Raw genomic sequence first — 15493 nt, 5'->3', positions numbered from 1 at the left:
ACATCTGACTTATATCACTATGAAGTCAGAGCATGGTTGGCCATTTATATAAAGTTAGCCTCAGAGACCTTCCAAACTGAACTTTTTGTTTTAAAAAATTCTTTTGAATCCCCATCCAGAGTGAGGTTTTCAAATGGGAGCACCACATAAAACATGTTTTAGAGGGTGTGTGATCTTGAAATGGAGAGAATATTGAAGCACACATACTAACTGGGGTACTGGTGGGCAGGAATTCTGCTCCCATCTTTTTTTTCCAGTGTGTATAGCTAGTTTCCTGTCCTCCCCCTTGTACTGAGCTCCTCTCTAAGTAACTGCTTAGGTTAAGTTAGGTTTTCCTTTCCTGTTTTAACTGTTAGCTTGTCCCCCTCTTCCTTTCACCCACCCTCTCAGAAAGAGTCCTGAATACATAAAAAGCTTGTGCAGTGTGCCCTGAAGCATGTCTGCTGATGAAGCACACACAGTGTAATCATGGACAGCACGATGCAGCATCATGAAGTGCCTTTGTTTACAACTTTTCTATCAGGAGAGGATAATGAATGGATTCACTGAGGAAATGCAAAAGCAGATGCCTTTGGCTGGCTCCTGTTGTTTTCTTTTTGGCAAAGACAGGGGGACGAATCTACTCTGGGACAGCCCCACTGAAGTCAGATGAGTTACACCAGGAAGAAACTGGAACTTCTTTTCTTCTTCTTTTTTTTTTCTTCTTTCCTTTTTTTTTAAATTTTTGTTCTGTTTTGTGGGGTTTTTGTTTGTTTTAAAGAACACAGTTTCCAGGTCTCTTTTTCCTGACTGTCACAATTTCTCTTTCCACAGAAAGCCTATGAGAAAAGACTGTCTGCTTCTAAAAAGGTAGGATATCCTCTTAGTCACTAATAACTAATTTCCACAGCTGTGTACATTCTATATATATCAACCAATGGATGTAATAATAAAAATAATATCTAACTATTTATATTAAAAAATACTAAAAAGTTAAAATCTTTGTTACTGAATGGGACAGTAAGAACAGATTGTGCTGTGAGAGGGATGCAGTGCTAACACACAGCTGTGCTGCTTCAAGGGCATGAGGTGCGCTCAGAGCTGGCCTAGGCCGGGTATGGTATCACCTTGAATGTGTACTCACACCTGGCATGTACTGAGGTGTAACACTGGGCAAAGCTTCTGAGGGCAGGTGCCTGTGAAAGCACCCCCTTTCACATGGCTGGGAAACCTTAAGGGAAGAGAAACCTGTGGCAACTCATGGTATCATGTGTCTTGGCAAGGAATAATCTTTAAAACAGGTTTATTCAGGTAAACCTGGAATTGCATAGCGTAATAACAGAAGTTAGCAGGACTGCTGCTGCCTTCTGCCTGCTCGTGCAGTGACCATACTTCTGGGTTTTTTCCTCCTACGGGGAGCCTGAATGGTGCCTCTCACACAAAACCTGCCATTTACAATTTGCCTTTTGCTGAGGCTCCCTTTGTGCTCGCACAAGGCAGCTGGCAGGAGGGCTGACCTCCCCGGAGCAGAGCTTGCCAGCGCTGGCTAATCAATATTCAGTAGGGCTGGCTGCTCGTTTCAGAGCCATTGATTATCTCTGGAAGGTTACTCCCCCTGGGTGTCACTTTTCAGTCTCCTGCCTGTACCTCCCCTCCACCCCCACTCCAGGCTCTCAAGAGGGAAGAGTGCTGGGATAGAAATGAGGTTCCCATTCAGGATCTGAATACTTTGTTGTTAGATGTCAAAACAGTCTTTCAAAAGAAAGTGGTTTCCTCCCTGCCAGTTTTTTGTTTATGCCAGTTTTGTACTTTTAATTTCTGGGATACTTTTAATGATTGCAAGCTGCGGCACTTGAGGCATTAGTTGTATTTGACTCAGGCAGGTTGCACTAATCCTTGGTTTGCTGTGACGAAAAGGAAAAAACTCACATCTTTTGCACAGCTGTAGGTGTCCTGTCTGACCTCCTGTGTGGAAGGGGAGAGCCATGATTTCCTATCCCATGCTATTCAAGAGTAAATGAACAAGGAGACTCATGAAAATGCAAAAACGTGGCACACACCCCTATTTGCTGGTGTGCACTGCTCAAAGCACGCCCAATTCCTCTTTTCTAACCCAAGGAAGGAGGTCAGTGAGGTTTGTGTGGCACAATACCTGACCATTACTCTAAAATGTTTGGTAAAAATCATATCAAAGTCTCTCCTTTAAATGTGAATTGTCCGGTTAAGGCTGTATTGAGTCATTAATACAGCAGTAGGGAACTGTGAAATAAATCTGCAAGTCTAAATACTTGAATTCATTAGGAGTAATAGGGTCCAGGTATATAGACTGATACTAAAGAGTTACTGAAGGAATAGTTTGATTTGGTTACTTTGATTATAAATATAACATTAACATTCACAGCAGAGATTACAGGGCAAAAAGGCAAGGTCAGAGGTCTCAAAGGAGGGGAGTGGACAGGTGGAGCTAAGAGTCAGAAGGGTAAAAGGAAGGCCTTTGGCACAAAAGAATTGTATTCTTATCCCCATGACAGTGCCCAGTTCAAATCAGTGCCCTTTCCAAAGAGCAGAAACTGCACTGTGCTGTAAAGTGCCTGCATTAGCAGAAGAATTGTGCTTGCAGTTGATGGATGCTGATTCAGCGCCCAGCTTCCTGTTTGTAATAAGGACACTGAAATTCAGTAACTCTCAAGCTTTATCCTGCTCGTCTCTTCTCAGTTTGCATTTGAGGCATCACTAAATGCCACCCAGCCACCTCTGTCTGAACAGGAGTAGAGTCAGCAATGCAAGGCAAAGCCCAGTGGGAGTTACCAAGCCAGGGAAGGTGAGCATCTGTGAGCGCTGCGGGAGGAGCTGTTGCTGCGTGGGGAGCAGGCTGCTCTCTGCTTCTGCCTTTGTACTGAGCGCTCCTGCAGCGGCTGCCAGGTTCATGGAACAGCTCCTAGGCCACAGCTGGCCAGCACCTTGCACTGCTGTGTCTTGGCTCATCCCACAGAGGGGCTGTGCTTTGTCAGGCGCTGGTGATTTAGCCCATGTCCCCAAGGGCTTGTTCAGCAGCCAGCACTGTGACCAATGCCAACAATCTGGTCCTGTCCACTGATACAAAACAGAGATCATGACAGTGATGTGAAAAAATGGCAAGGTGGCATTAACTGGGGCTTGTTTAGCCAAGGAGGGTTTCCTGTCAACTCCCCATCTTCCTGAACAGGACATGTGACACAATGGACCTGCCTGAGTGCCAGAGAAAGTTAGTTTAATCATAATTAAGGGGTTAAAGTGAAAGTGGAAAAGGGAGAAGCAGTTCCTCAGCTAACAGAGGGAGCTGTCCCTGCGCAGCAGAAGAGTGACTCCACGTACCATCCTTTTTCTCAGGAAGTACTTTCAATTTGGTGTTAGTTGTCAGCCCTCTGGCATTAGTTAGTGTTTTGGCTATTGTCTGTAAAAAGGCTGTGTTGCTACTAAAAGGAGTAGATCCCTGAGACATGGTTTTGTAGTAAGTTTGGAGCCAATGACATTTACATCCAGTTTGTCTTTCAGCTGTCTTTAACACACCCGAGACATGCTTACAGGATGAGGTGAAGGGCTAATATTATGCCATGGTTAGAGAATATATATTATATATATTCTAATACATAAATTCTGTTCCAATATATAAATTATGAGAGTATTACAAAGGAAATCTTAGCAGAGAGCTTAGAGTTCCCATTCCTCTATTTGGCAGAACCTTCCTGTCCCATTGATATTTACATGAGCCTGTAGCAATCACTGCAGTGCTAGAGGGAAGTACTGAATGCAATGTGTTTCTAGCTATAGCTGCTGATGGAGCAAAGTAAGTCAGCATTTTGGGACCAAACTGTTCACACCAATCACCAGCAAATCTGTCTGATATAGCAGGAATATCTGCCCTGTATCTCCTTTCCACTTGTGCTTTAGGATAGTGAGTGTTTAGGAACCAGAGTTCTCTTGGGGCTGCAGTGACAGCATGTGGGCTAAAGAGTAGTGACCTCATTGTGAAAAACTGTGTGAAACATCTCCAAAGAGACATGAAATGCCCCTGAAGCCACCTTTTGTGTTTGGCAAGTAAAATCTAATTGGAGTACACTCACATTTTTCTTTCTGGATTCTTCATTATGCTGATTATGCCTATGAGCTGCACAGACATTCAAAGTGATAGAAAAGAAAGATTTCATAATGGTGACTGAGAATGTATTATGTTAAACATGAGAACTCTACATTTGTTTCAAGCATGGTTTTTTTAGTGGAGAGGAAGCGTGTGTTTCTGTCCTGGCAACAAATGTGGAAGGAGAACGCAGAAGTTAACTGTGTAATGGCTTTTTGTAAAGTCCCATGTCAGTGTGGCCATGAGGACTAAATAACTGTAGGACTGACCTCCACTGGTGACAGGTGCAGAGCACAAGTTTGTATATTCAGTGTAGCAAATGAAACATCTTTTGGAATTCATGAGTGTCAAAAAAATTTTGAAAGATAAAGAAAACTTTAACACTGGCAACAGTGTTATACTTGAATTTTTTAAAATACCTCCCTGAAATGAATGTGAAGTAGTGGCTGATATTTTGGGCTATGTGGATTCTCAGAGCAGCTGTAGGTCAGTGGCTGTCTGCAGACTTCAGACTGTTGTGGTGTAGGTTTGAACAAGGGATTCAGTTCATATTGGAGACAGCTGCAGCCCCTGAACACATATGGACCTCATTTTGTACAGGATTCCATAAAAAGCCTTAATACAATACTGCCTGTAAGTAATAAAACTCCAGCATCCAGAATTGTGTGTAAGGCCAGACTTTCATAGCAGGTATATTGTATGTAATATACTGTTACATGTCCTGACACTGTTCTGTACTGACCTTTAAAAGGACTGGGCAGAAAGAATTTTCTGTAATCCTTGCCCCCAGGCAGTGGGCTGTGCCAACTGTTAGTGCAAGTCAGCATTTCCCATTATAAATGAAATATTTTCCTAGTAGATAGAGATGAGCTCTTGTCCTGCATTACCAGACATTGTCTTTGATTAAATACTACTACAAAGGCCCATGAAATAATCTGCCTTGTGTGTTTGTAACCTGAATTATGGTAACAAAGGTGCTGCAGATCCTCTTCCATTTTGAAGTTGTGCCAAGTATTTTCTCCTGAGTTGATGAAGTGTAGTGTTGGTTATTCTCTGTTTGCTGTCAGTGCAAGCTCTGCAAACAAGGAGAGAATCTGGGTTCATTTGTCTGCAGTTAGAACTTGCTTTCATCCTGGTACTTCAAAGAATGTTGTAGCAAGAGTGCAGAGGTGGTGTGTGCATCTCAGCTCACAACAGGCGCAATTGTTGCCATGCAGTGATTACACTTCTCAGGTATTTGCTCTGCAGTCAAGAGAATGAGTTTGTTTCATTGGTCAAATTTAATTTTAACATTACATTGGTATGTAATAAATTCACTTTTAGCTTTCTGATAACTTGATTAAACTTTCAGGGTAAAGCAGCACTTAGAAGATGATTAATCCAGATCCTTTGCAATGAAGGAAAAGAGAATGATAAAAAAGCATTTGTTGCTTTGCAATTTTTTTATGATAAAGAACAAAACCCAAAAGATAATGCTATCCTAACTCTTTATAAATTATGTGCTTTTCTCAAAGTTCAGGAAAGCACATAGTTTATAGAGGATCAGGACAGCATTATCTTCTCTTTTAAATATGCCTGTACTTCTTTGTATAGAGTTGTAGGGTTTTTTTTGGTATAGAATTTATCACCATGGTGTCTGGGTGCCTTCTCCATGCATGTAGTTTTCCAGTATCTTTTTGTGAGGTAGCAAAAGGAGAGTGAGAAGTGAATACAGTGAATTATTTGCTCAAGGTCATTCAGCAAGTCTAAGGCAGAACAAGGAACTGAATGCAGATAACCTAACACTCATATATTGTCTATCCTTTATTTTACGAATGAATGGATCCCAAAGATTGAAAGACAATCACAATATTATTTCCTATAGCTATTCTCAGTCTAGATTGACTCAGACCCAGGCTTTTCCTTGGCATCCATTGGAAGTAGCAGATACAAGGCAGATGTGTTCAACAGTGAGCCCCTGTTTACAGCATGACATTTGAGCTTGCATCACTGTTGCCTCCTTTTTTGTTAGAACTGTTCCTGTGCAGTGTCCTCTTTGCCTGCCTGGTGCAGAGAATCACTTTCTATAGAAACTGGCTTGTAAACTGCTGGGCTCCTGGCCAGTGGGGACAAAGGGGTTTGCCTGAGGGCAGCACAGAGCTGCTCCCTTCCCACATTGCTGCTCTGGCTTCCTGCAGCCACCTGGGACCTGCTCCCCCTGGTCACCGTGTATGCAAACAGGAACTGCTGCTCAGGGTGCTCCTCCTGAACCCAGGAGCTCCTCCTGGTTCAGAATGGGAGTAAAATGCATTTCAATATCCCCACTTCACATCAGCTTTGACATGTCTGTCTGTGGCTGTTGTAGTTGAGATGGAGACAACACAGAGCAACAGACTCCATTTTCAGAAGGCTTCAAACTGGTTTTATTCTAGCATGCATGCTTTCTATACATTCTTATAAAACTCATAAAGTTTACGCTTTACTCATTGGTCACAAGAGACAAAGCGCTTATTGGCATAGGCAGTTGCAGGTTTCTCTTATTTATCCTTCTTTCTTTCTTGGTTTCTATGTCAATGACCTTAGTAGAAAATTCTTTCAGGGCTAAAAATGGATCCTCTAATCAAACTCCTCTCTGGCTCACAGGAGTGGCTGTAAAACCTCTTCCACACGTGGCACCATATAAAGAGCTTTGTTCCTGGGACATGCCAGCTTTCTTCTTGGGAGGTGCCAGCTTATGGTGGTGGTTTTCTCACTCTCTAGAGTTTGTAGCAGAATTGTGGAGGTGCAACTTGTTCATCTTTGCATTGCAGTGTCCCTCAGTGGGGGCAGAGTGCATGGCTTAAAGATCCCTCAGTGCTGTGCTAGCTTGGGACACCAAAGTAATTCTTTTCTCTCTGCTTGAACTCAGTTCCTGTCTTTCTTCGGGTGACAAAGTGAAAGATCCCTGGGGAAGTTGTACTCCCATCAGGTACTTTACCTGATCCAGTATGATTTAAAATCAGAATTTGTCCACTAGTTTTAAATTTAAGTGGCAAGTCAGGATGCTGAGCAGTGTGACTGCGCTGTACATGGGTCCTACAATTTCCACCTGTTGACCCAGTGACACAAAAATATCAGCTTCAGTCTCCCTCTAAACTAAAACTGAAATTGGTCTATGGTTTGCATTCAGGGAAGAGGAATTGCATTCAGAACAGTGAGGAAAAAATACTAGATATTTCTTGGTTAGGTGAAATTGATGAATAATTTCATACTCACTCTCAGTTGCCACTGGAATGTCTCATGGCAAATTCAGGATCATAATTAAAATGCATAATCTGCAGGATATATTGCTTTAGAAGTTCCATATATGAATTTATTAAACTACTATTTTCACCAGGTTTTCCTGAAGAAATATTTTCTGTGACTTTGTATTGTAGACAGCATGTAAAAATATATGAGGTACTTCAAATTATAATAAGGAAAACCTGATCTCAGTCTTTGGAGGATGAATTGCTAAAGCCCACATTTCATACTATATTTGCTTGTTTGTAGCAAGAATGTTGCAGTTACCATCCACGTAATTATTCACACTACATTGCAAAGAGAATGAGGAATCTGCTTTCCAAACACAGATTTACAGTCCATTAAAGACTTCTGGTTTAGTGTACAGCAGGAGATACATCAGGAAACAAAGCTTAATCATCACCATCCAGATGAAAGTGTTTTGAAGGGTGGAAAGTAATTCAGAAGAGCTTTAGATCTATTTCATTGTTGAGACTTCGGATTATATTTGATGTCACCACTTTGCAGCTCTGCCCCGGAAGGTTCTGTGCAATAACCTGTATCTGGTGAGCATACTCATACTTTTTAGACCTTGTTGATGTTTCTTCATTACATGCTGATGTTTGCAGTTTATCTGTGTAAAAAATGAATTCAGACTGAGCTCTTGCAGTAGACACTGCAGAAAGTATATGAAGGTGTATAAAGTTAACTCCCTCAATTATTTGACAAAGAGAATCCCTAAGAATCCAGTGCTCTCTTCCTCCAGCACCTAGATTAAAATATTATGCATTGAAAATGGCCACTGCCAGCCTTTCTAATTCACATACTAAGCACAACACAGACACTTTACAGATCGTTATACACCACTTTCTGCTCTGCCAAGCTTCTCAGTAATTTATTGACACTTTTTGAAAGTGTTTGAGTGCTCAGAGTGTAGTAGGATTTTCTTTTCCCATGTGGGGTTGGAATAGTTTTTATCAAAATCTGGATCCCAGGAGGGTATGGATATGATTCCGTCCTTATGTTCCTATCAATCCATGGAAAGTTAATCCCTGCTGCCATCACATCTGTGAAAGGAATGGGTTATTAGGAGTCCTGGCTATCCCAAAATGGGCAGCGGGGGAATGCAATTGTAGCCAGGCTCAGAATTTACACTCTGACTCCTGAAATGGTAGTCCTGAAGAACTTGAAAAATCACATTTTAGAAAGTTTTCAGCTCATTCCTAATGAAATGAGGCAGCTGAGAGATCTATGTCTGTTTTTTTCATTGCACACACCTTTTGAGACTATTGACAGTGTTTAACCAAATTTAAAAGAGAGGTAGTAGACTATCAAAGCTTTCTGCAAGTTTTATAAACACTGGCAGTTAAGTAATCAAGGAATATTCAAATCAGTGATTTTACCAAGGGAGCTCTCCAAATGTGTGTTTTTAATGATGAGCCCCACCTGGTCAGTCAGCATTTCTGCATGGGAACAGAGCTAATGTAAATGGTGAAAAAGTGTATATGTGTTAGGGGCAAAAATCTGTAGGGAACCAGCTTCATCAGTTCTGTCTCTTGGGGAATGAGCTGTTGTATAGCAGAGCACTGAGATGCTGCATAGATGTGAAACCTCAGTTCCAGCTTAGCTTTTGTTTTTCAGTAAAAGAGTGTGATGTGTAGAGACACTTTCAACATTTGGACAGTGGAGGTGAACAAAACAGAGACCATTATATGCAATTTCTGTCAAGACTTGTGAATGGTCTGTGTTAGCCTGCCAAATGCAAATGAGGATTATCCATTCATTTAGTCCAAGAGAGAAAATGATATAACTTCTTTGGTTCAATTATTTACTGTGACAAGTAAACAAGGAAGAGAGGATTCCAATATGGCAAATGGTCAACTTCAGATAGCTGTAAGGGCTGTAGAAGTCACACTGCTCTGATAGTAATGCTTATTTTACATTATTTGCTGAGACATAGTCCTTACATCTTCAAAGTGATTTATATGCTCCCCCCACAAGTAGAAAATCTTGAAGAAGAATTGAGACCCAAGTCTCACTTACTTGCCTTGGACTTTTAAGGCAAGGATATATTCATCTTGGTTGGAATGTGGGGTGTTCTCAAGCAGCCTGAGCAACCCTATTTTCTCTCTGCTATATTTTCAGGCAAAGTACTAATGCAGTTTTGTACATCTCTGTCATGAAGTAGAGACATTCCACTATTTCCAAATGCTGGTCATGGGTAGGAGTGAAAGGGATGTAGAGCTGAAAAGTGCTGGCTGGTTTCCAGCATGTCAGTCCCAAGCACTTTGCAGAAAGAGGCCACAAGGAAAGGGTTCAGCAGCTCCTCTGCACCTCAGCCGAGTGTGTGAGGCTCACCTGAGGAGCTGAGAAGGCTCTGGGAGAAAGGTGGGTGGGCTGAGGGGAAGCAGACATGCATTTGTGGTTGCTGATAAGGTTGGCCCTCTCAGAGACGGACATGGTACAGAACAGCTGAGCATCCCCAAAGCAGCAGGTTGGACGCCAGGCTGGTGCACTCTCCGGGCTGCTCTCTCGCCCAGAGGGCAATCCTGTGTCACTGTGCGGGCTGAGCTGACAGACTGTGCCTGTAACCTACAGGCAGTGGGTCCAACTCAGCCCAGAGGCCAGCAAACTGCTACAAAAGCAGCCTCTCACCTGAGTGACCTGCCCCTCAAGCTGGACCTTTCTTGGCAAAATATCTGTGCTTCCTGGCAAAGCCTCATGTCCTGAGCAGCACCATGTTATGGCTGGTCACTCAGGAAGAATAACCTCCAGTGCATCATACAGAGAGCACAGGACTCCAGTACCTGGAGCTTCAAGCACATTTCATCAGGGCCCTGTCACTGCAAGACTCAGTTTAGAAAATAAAAAATAAGATTTGTTGCCTTTGTCTCACAAGGGTGTTTTTTTGAAAGATAAAGGACTATTTCGGTTGAAAATAGTTATTCCAGAAGTCTGATTTGGAGAGATACTTGGTTTGTGGTTCATCTTTCTTTCCCAGCACTGGTGGGTTAGTGCCTTCCCCCAGATCTATCTCCAAAAATGCTCAGATATTTTTGTATTTTTGAAGGAAATGAAACGGGGGCAGCTTGCCCTCTGCTGGCTGCTGGCACACAGGCGTTAGAAGGAACTCCAAACAGGGACTCGGGGAGCTGAACTCGTGAACTGCCTAATTCAGGAATATAAACTGGTTATACCCAGATGGGTGTTGACATAAAAGCCCCTTCTTTAAAGTGACTGCCATGGGAAATGGAGCTGTCTGTCAGCAGCCAGCATGAGCAGTAGCACAATCATCCTCTGACTTGAGCTTGAGCCATCAGGTGTCAGCCTAGTTCTGTCTCCAGGATTTTCAGCGCTGAATTACACCAGTTATCTCCTTTCCAACCAACTCCCTTTCCCTGCCCCACCATGCACACGAGAATGTACCCCCAGTGAAGTCAACAGCAGCTTCATATTCCCTTGGAGAGGAAAAATGAAGGGTCAGATGGGTAAGTCAGCAATGGCCAGTGCTGCTCCCTGCACCTGGCTGTCTTTCATGAGATGATACAACACACACAAGCTGTGCTCTCCTCCTGCTCCCTTGACCAGTTGCAGGGAAGGTGACCAAAGGTGGCACAGTCCCTCCCAGGGCTCCACTGTGCACTCAGGATAAGCTCAAGTACAGCTTGTGCTTCCATGCTCAAACTTGTCTGCCCTACAGCTCCTCTGTCCTTGTGAACTGGTTCTTCAGCTGCCCCAAATTTGTTTTGCCATGACCTTCTGTCAAAAAGAAAAGCTGGTTCTATAACCCTTATATTTCATGCTTTAATGTTAATCCTGAAATTCTTTACCTAAACCCAAATATGCATTGCTTTTACAATTTTAAAGGAAAAATACTTATCTTGGATCTTAAATGCCTAATTGCATCTGACTAAACAAGGCCACCTTAAAATGACCCCAGGAGGAAAAGATCCAATTGTTGACTTGTTAAATACCAAATTAAAACAAAACCCTGAAGAAAGGAAGGGGTGGCAGTCAATGATGTTACAGTTGCACAGGGACTGATAGCTAGAAAAGTGGCATACATCCAGAAGAGGCCCACAGCAAAAAGAGGGAACCTGGCTCTCATGGAGAGTGGGATAAGGTACTGCAGAAACTGATTTGTATTTGCAAATTAAATTTAAGGACAAGTGTGCATATATTCTCTAGTTGGAAGACTATTCATTAAATGATATGAAAGAAAGTGAAGGAGAAAGTAATTATGATGACAAGAAAGAATGCAAAACACTACTGTAATTTTTCTTTAGCTCCCTGAAGACTGCAGGCTTTGTGTTTCAATGCATGAGCTACTCTTTGGCATGTTTCCTGAACCACTTTGTCTATTCACTTCTTGCTAATGTGAAAGTGCCCAGACTCCCTGGAAAGGCAGCTTTGTTGGAAACCTTTCATTATCAAGGATTAGCTGTTTGGTAAACCTGTGTCCCCTTTAACCGTTTGACGGGAAGTGGCGACTAATGAAGGGCTCATTGTGGTGCTGCTGTGAGTGTGGGACTGGAAGCTGTTTTATTGCTCAGCTTGCAAACCAGGGTTCTTTGTGCTCCCAAGGACTAAAGAGAAACTGAGTCATGCCCTTTGATTCTGCTGAAAACATGTGGTGAAAAATATGCTTCCCTTTCTTGGTGCTCTTGCCTTGTTTGTGGTCTAAAGGCTTTATGCATCTGGGAATTTTGTTGATATGTTACAGAATTGTGTCTGTAGATTTAAAAAGGCTGGTGTCAATGCCTAGGTACAGCTTACCTGAAACCTCTTCATATAATACCAGTATGAAAAACTGAAATAATACAAACCACTAAGTGCCTTTATCACCTCAGAGTGTAGTTGAAAAGCTTTTTAAAGAACCAAATCTGACATCCTCATCCCACCTCTAGCTGGACAGAAGGCATGGCAACCAAATACAGGATTTAGATCTTCACTGATAAACTTCCATATGCATGCTACATCTCAAGAGAGATTTCTTGAAATCTTTTATAAAAGTAATGGACTAGAAATCATTTTGTATGAAAAATGTCCAAGTACAACTTAAATCATAAGGAAATACTACTGAAAACCATAATCAGAGTCTGTCATGTCAAAGAGGATTCTTTTATCTCTACAATCAATCTTTCTCATTGAAACTCCCACACAACTCATAACCCCGAGGATGCCCAGTGCCTGCAAATGCAAAGGAGCAAAGAAAGGCAGCTCTGTAAACCACATGGGCAAGAAAACAAAGCCCTACCCACAGCCCCAACCAGGCTCTGTATGTTTGGGGAGGTGAGTGTGGAAGCGCCCAGGGAACTGTTAAAGGTCCACAGACTGTTAAGCACCAGTGCTGTTGGGTGGAGAGGCCAGGTCAGTGTGGAGCTGCTTGTTTTCAATTGAGAGGAGGCCCCAGGAATATGCCTTGGAAATTGCTCTTCCCCTCTGTTTAAAGCTAAGCAGGCCATGTGCAGGGAGTCCCTGCTGATCCAGAGCACAGGTGACACAAGTGGTTCCTGCCAATGGAAGTGGCTCTGGGTGAGTGTTACTGGCTCTGTCTGTGCAGGAAGGGCAGTCAGGTAACCCAGGGATGTGTGTGTGTGAATGGGGGAGTCATGGAAGAGATTGTGAGCTAACGCTGAGTTTTGAACTCATTATCTGTCCCGCACTCAAAGGCTGCAAGAACACTCATCATGCACATAAATGTGTGTGCTGGGAAGTGGCTGGAGAGTGGCCAACAACACAGAGGGTGCTGCAGCCCACATCCCATGGTCCCACTTCCCAAACTGTGCCTGACCTCTCAGCTCCACATGGCTCCCATCCACTTGTACAGAACTGTGTGAGCACATAAGGACTGTGTAACTTTCTACTGGTGATCCTCAGTAGTTTTTCACTGCAAACTTTTTATGTATTGATGCCAAAGTGGCTCCATACCATTCACAAAGAGAGGAGGTGTGGTGCTCCTTTCATACATTTTTGCTGTAGGCAAAGAAGGGAGCTTTAGGACCCCGGTTTCCAGCACAGTTCAGGGCTTTGTGGTGCTGCAGGGGGACAGGGCACCACCAGAACACAGGACAGGAGCTGTGGCACTGATGGTGACTGGTGACAGCAGTGCAAACCAGGCTCTCCATCTTCAAAATTAAACACTGACCTGCCACAGTGAGTGCCATTTGAGCTGCCCCCTCGCTGCTGGGTCTCTTCCTCTATCTTGCTTGGTCTTGGCTCTTTCTTTCTGTGGGGATGGGGGAAAGGAGGAATTGATTTCCTGTCCCACAGCCCAGCCCCTCAAATGTTTGTGTGCCAAGTTTGAGCCTATTGCTTTCTTACCTGTCCTTGCTGTCCTGAATGCTCACTCCTTCACCTTGCATGGCCATGACTTTTGCCTGCAGACCTGGCATGGCCCTGGACAGTGTTTCTATCCTGGTTTTTATCACTTCCTCTGTCGTGGACTGAGCTTCTGTGGGCTTCCTGAGAAATGACCCACAGCCATCACCTGTGTGCAGAAGTTGGGGATGGACTGGTGAGTGATTCCAGCGTAGGGTACCAAGCATGGAGCTGCCCAATTAAAGATTCCATTGGTCTCTCTGGAGAGGAAATAGTGCCAGCATGTAGCCAAACTCAGAGAGAAGGCAGTAAAAAAAAATCTATTGAATTATTATAGTAATTACAACTAGAGAGCCCCTCTCTGATTAACACGGAGATTAACCTTACTTTAAGGTATTGCAAACACAATCCTGGACAGTTTTAGAAGTACTGAACATAAATACAGCAAGAGCTGAAACCCACTTGTCAGAAACCTGGTGACCCCATAAAGAGAGCTGCTGTGCTAAAGGGAGATCAACCACTGTAGCTCAGCCTCAAAAACTCTACTGCCTCTGGGCAGGGGGCATCTGCTCTGGGTTTGTTGGTCCTAATTTGGTTCTTCCTGGCTTAAGTCACAGGTTAACCATACAAAACCAGCACCAAGATTTTCCTGCTCAGGGCTCTTCTGCAGAGCCTTCCACCAGAGGGCAGCTGGGAAAAGGAATGTGATGGGCTTGCCTGGCTCAGGATGAGAGCAGCTAATTCGATGCTAATTATTATGCTTGTAACTTCCTCCCTAACCAGATGCAATCCCCTTCAGCCATTTCCAATGGCATTATGCTTAGGGAATGCTTCCCACAATAAAAGCAAAGGCAGTATTCTTTCCCAATTGCCCCAAGATCCATTCTCAGACGTAATCTGAGCTAGAAACGTACAATTAGTTATTTGTGTTCCTGAATTAGCAAAACACTAAGCTTTAAAAATCCAATAATGCCTCTGAATGATGTGTTTGCAATCAGTTTATCCCTGAGCTCCATTAATTGCAGATCTGGTACGTTTTGTACAGTCTAAGGTGAGAAGAGCAGAGGAGTCAGCAACTTTTTACTCAGCATGGTATCTCCTCTCTCTATGAATTATGTGGACCCATTTTGAAGCCACTTCTAGATATAAAGAGCCTATGGTGAAAAACTATTGTAGGATCACAAGTAAAAATAAGTGACAGCTGCTGCCTGGAGCAGTCATACATGAAGAATATAGGGAATGGAGCAAAACTACTTGTGCTAAGTGCTTATTTTGCCTTTCCTTGTGATGAAAGAAGCTACTCAGCTACGAGACTTGGTATCCATGTGCACTACCATATCCCACACTCCCTGTGGCCATGATGTGTACTTTAACTGTTACATCTTACAGATAATCACTGAAGACTGAAACAAAAGATTCAGTGTTTTTCAAACAGAGACAAGTAGCAGCTCTGACTACCCCCTAAGGACTAATCTCAGTCTAATTGTGTTTTTTCTTTTCATACTTTCTCTTTTGCACTTTCTCTCATTTGGTGTCCCTTTTATTTATACTGTTACTTTCTCTGGGGAGAGAGATTTGCTCCTCCATCTCATGTTGAAGCTGAATTCAGCTAAAGTCAATAAGATCTCTACTGCACTAATAGCAATCCTTACTGTAGAAGTGAATTGGACTTCAGAGAAGCTGCAGCTAGATGATGAATTGAAATATTATTTCAAGGTTTTCATGTCTCATGTTGTAAATGAGAAGCTACAACACTGTATTCATCTATCACAAAGGTAACAAGAACCTCTTAGTTATGACAAATTCCTCTCCCTCCAGAGATACACACATGTTAAA

General features: G+C 42.9%; 1 long non-coding RNA gene across 1 annotated transcript in view; it reads left to right on the top strand.

Annotated features, from left to right (window-relative positions):
• Positions 1-15493, top strand: part of LOC115907136 — a 30035-nt gene that overhangs the window by 13588 nt on the left and 954 nt on the right. The window contains exon 2 of the long non-coding RNA XR_004060974.1: positions 814-849. This is a non-coding gene — a long non-coding RNA (uncharacterized LOC115907136). The remainder of the gene's footprint in view (positions 1-813; positions 850-15493) is intronic.

The sequence above is a fragment of the Camarhynchus parvulus genome, chromosome 9, assembly GCF_901933205.1.
Source record: "Camarhynchus parvulus chromosome 9, STF_HiC, whole genome shotgun sequence".
In the NCBI taxonomy this organism is placed as follows: Eukaryota; Metazoa; Chordata; class Aves; order Passeriformes; family Thraupidae; genus Camarhynchus; species Camarhynchus parvulus.
Note: the sequence above shows the minus strand (reverse complement) of the source record. Positions and strands in the feature narration are given on the sequence as shown.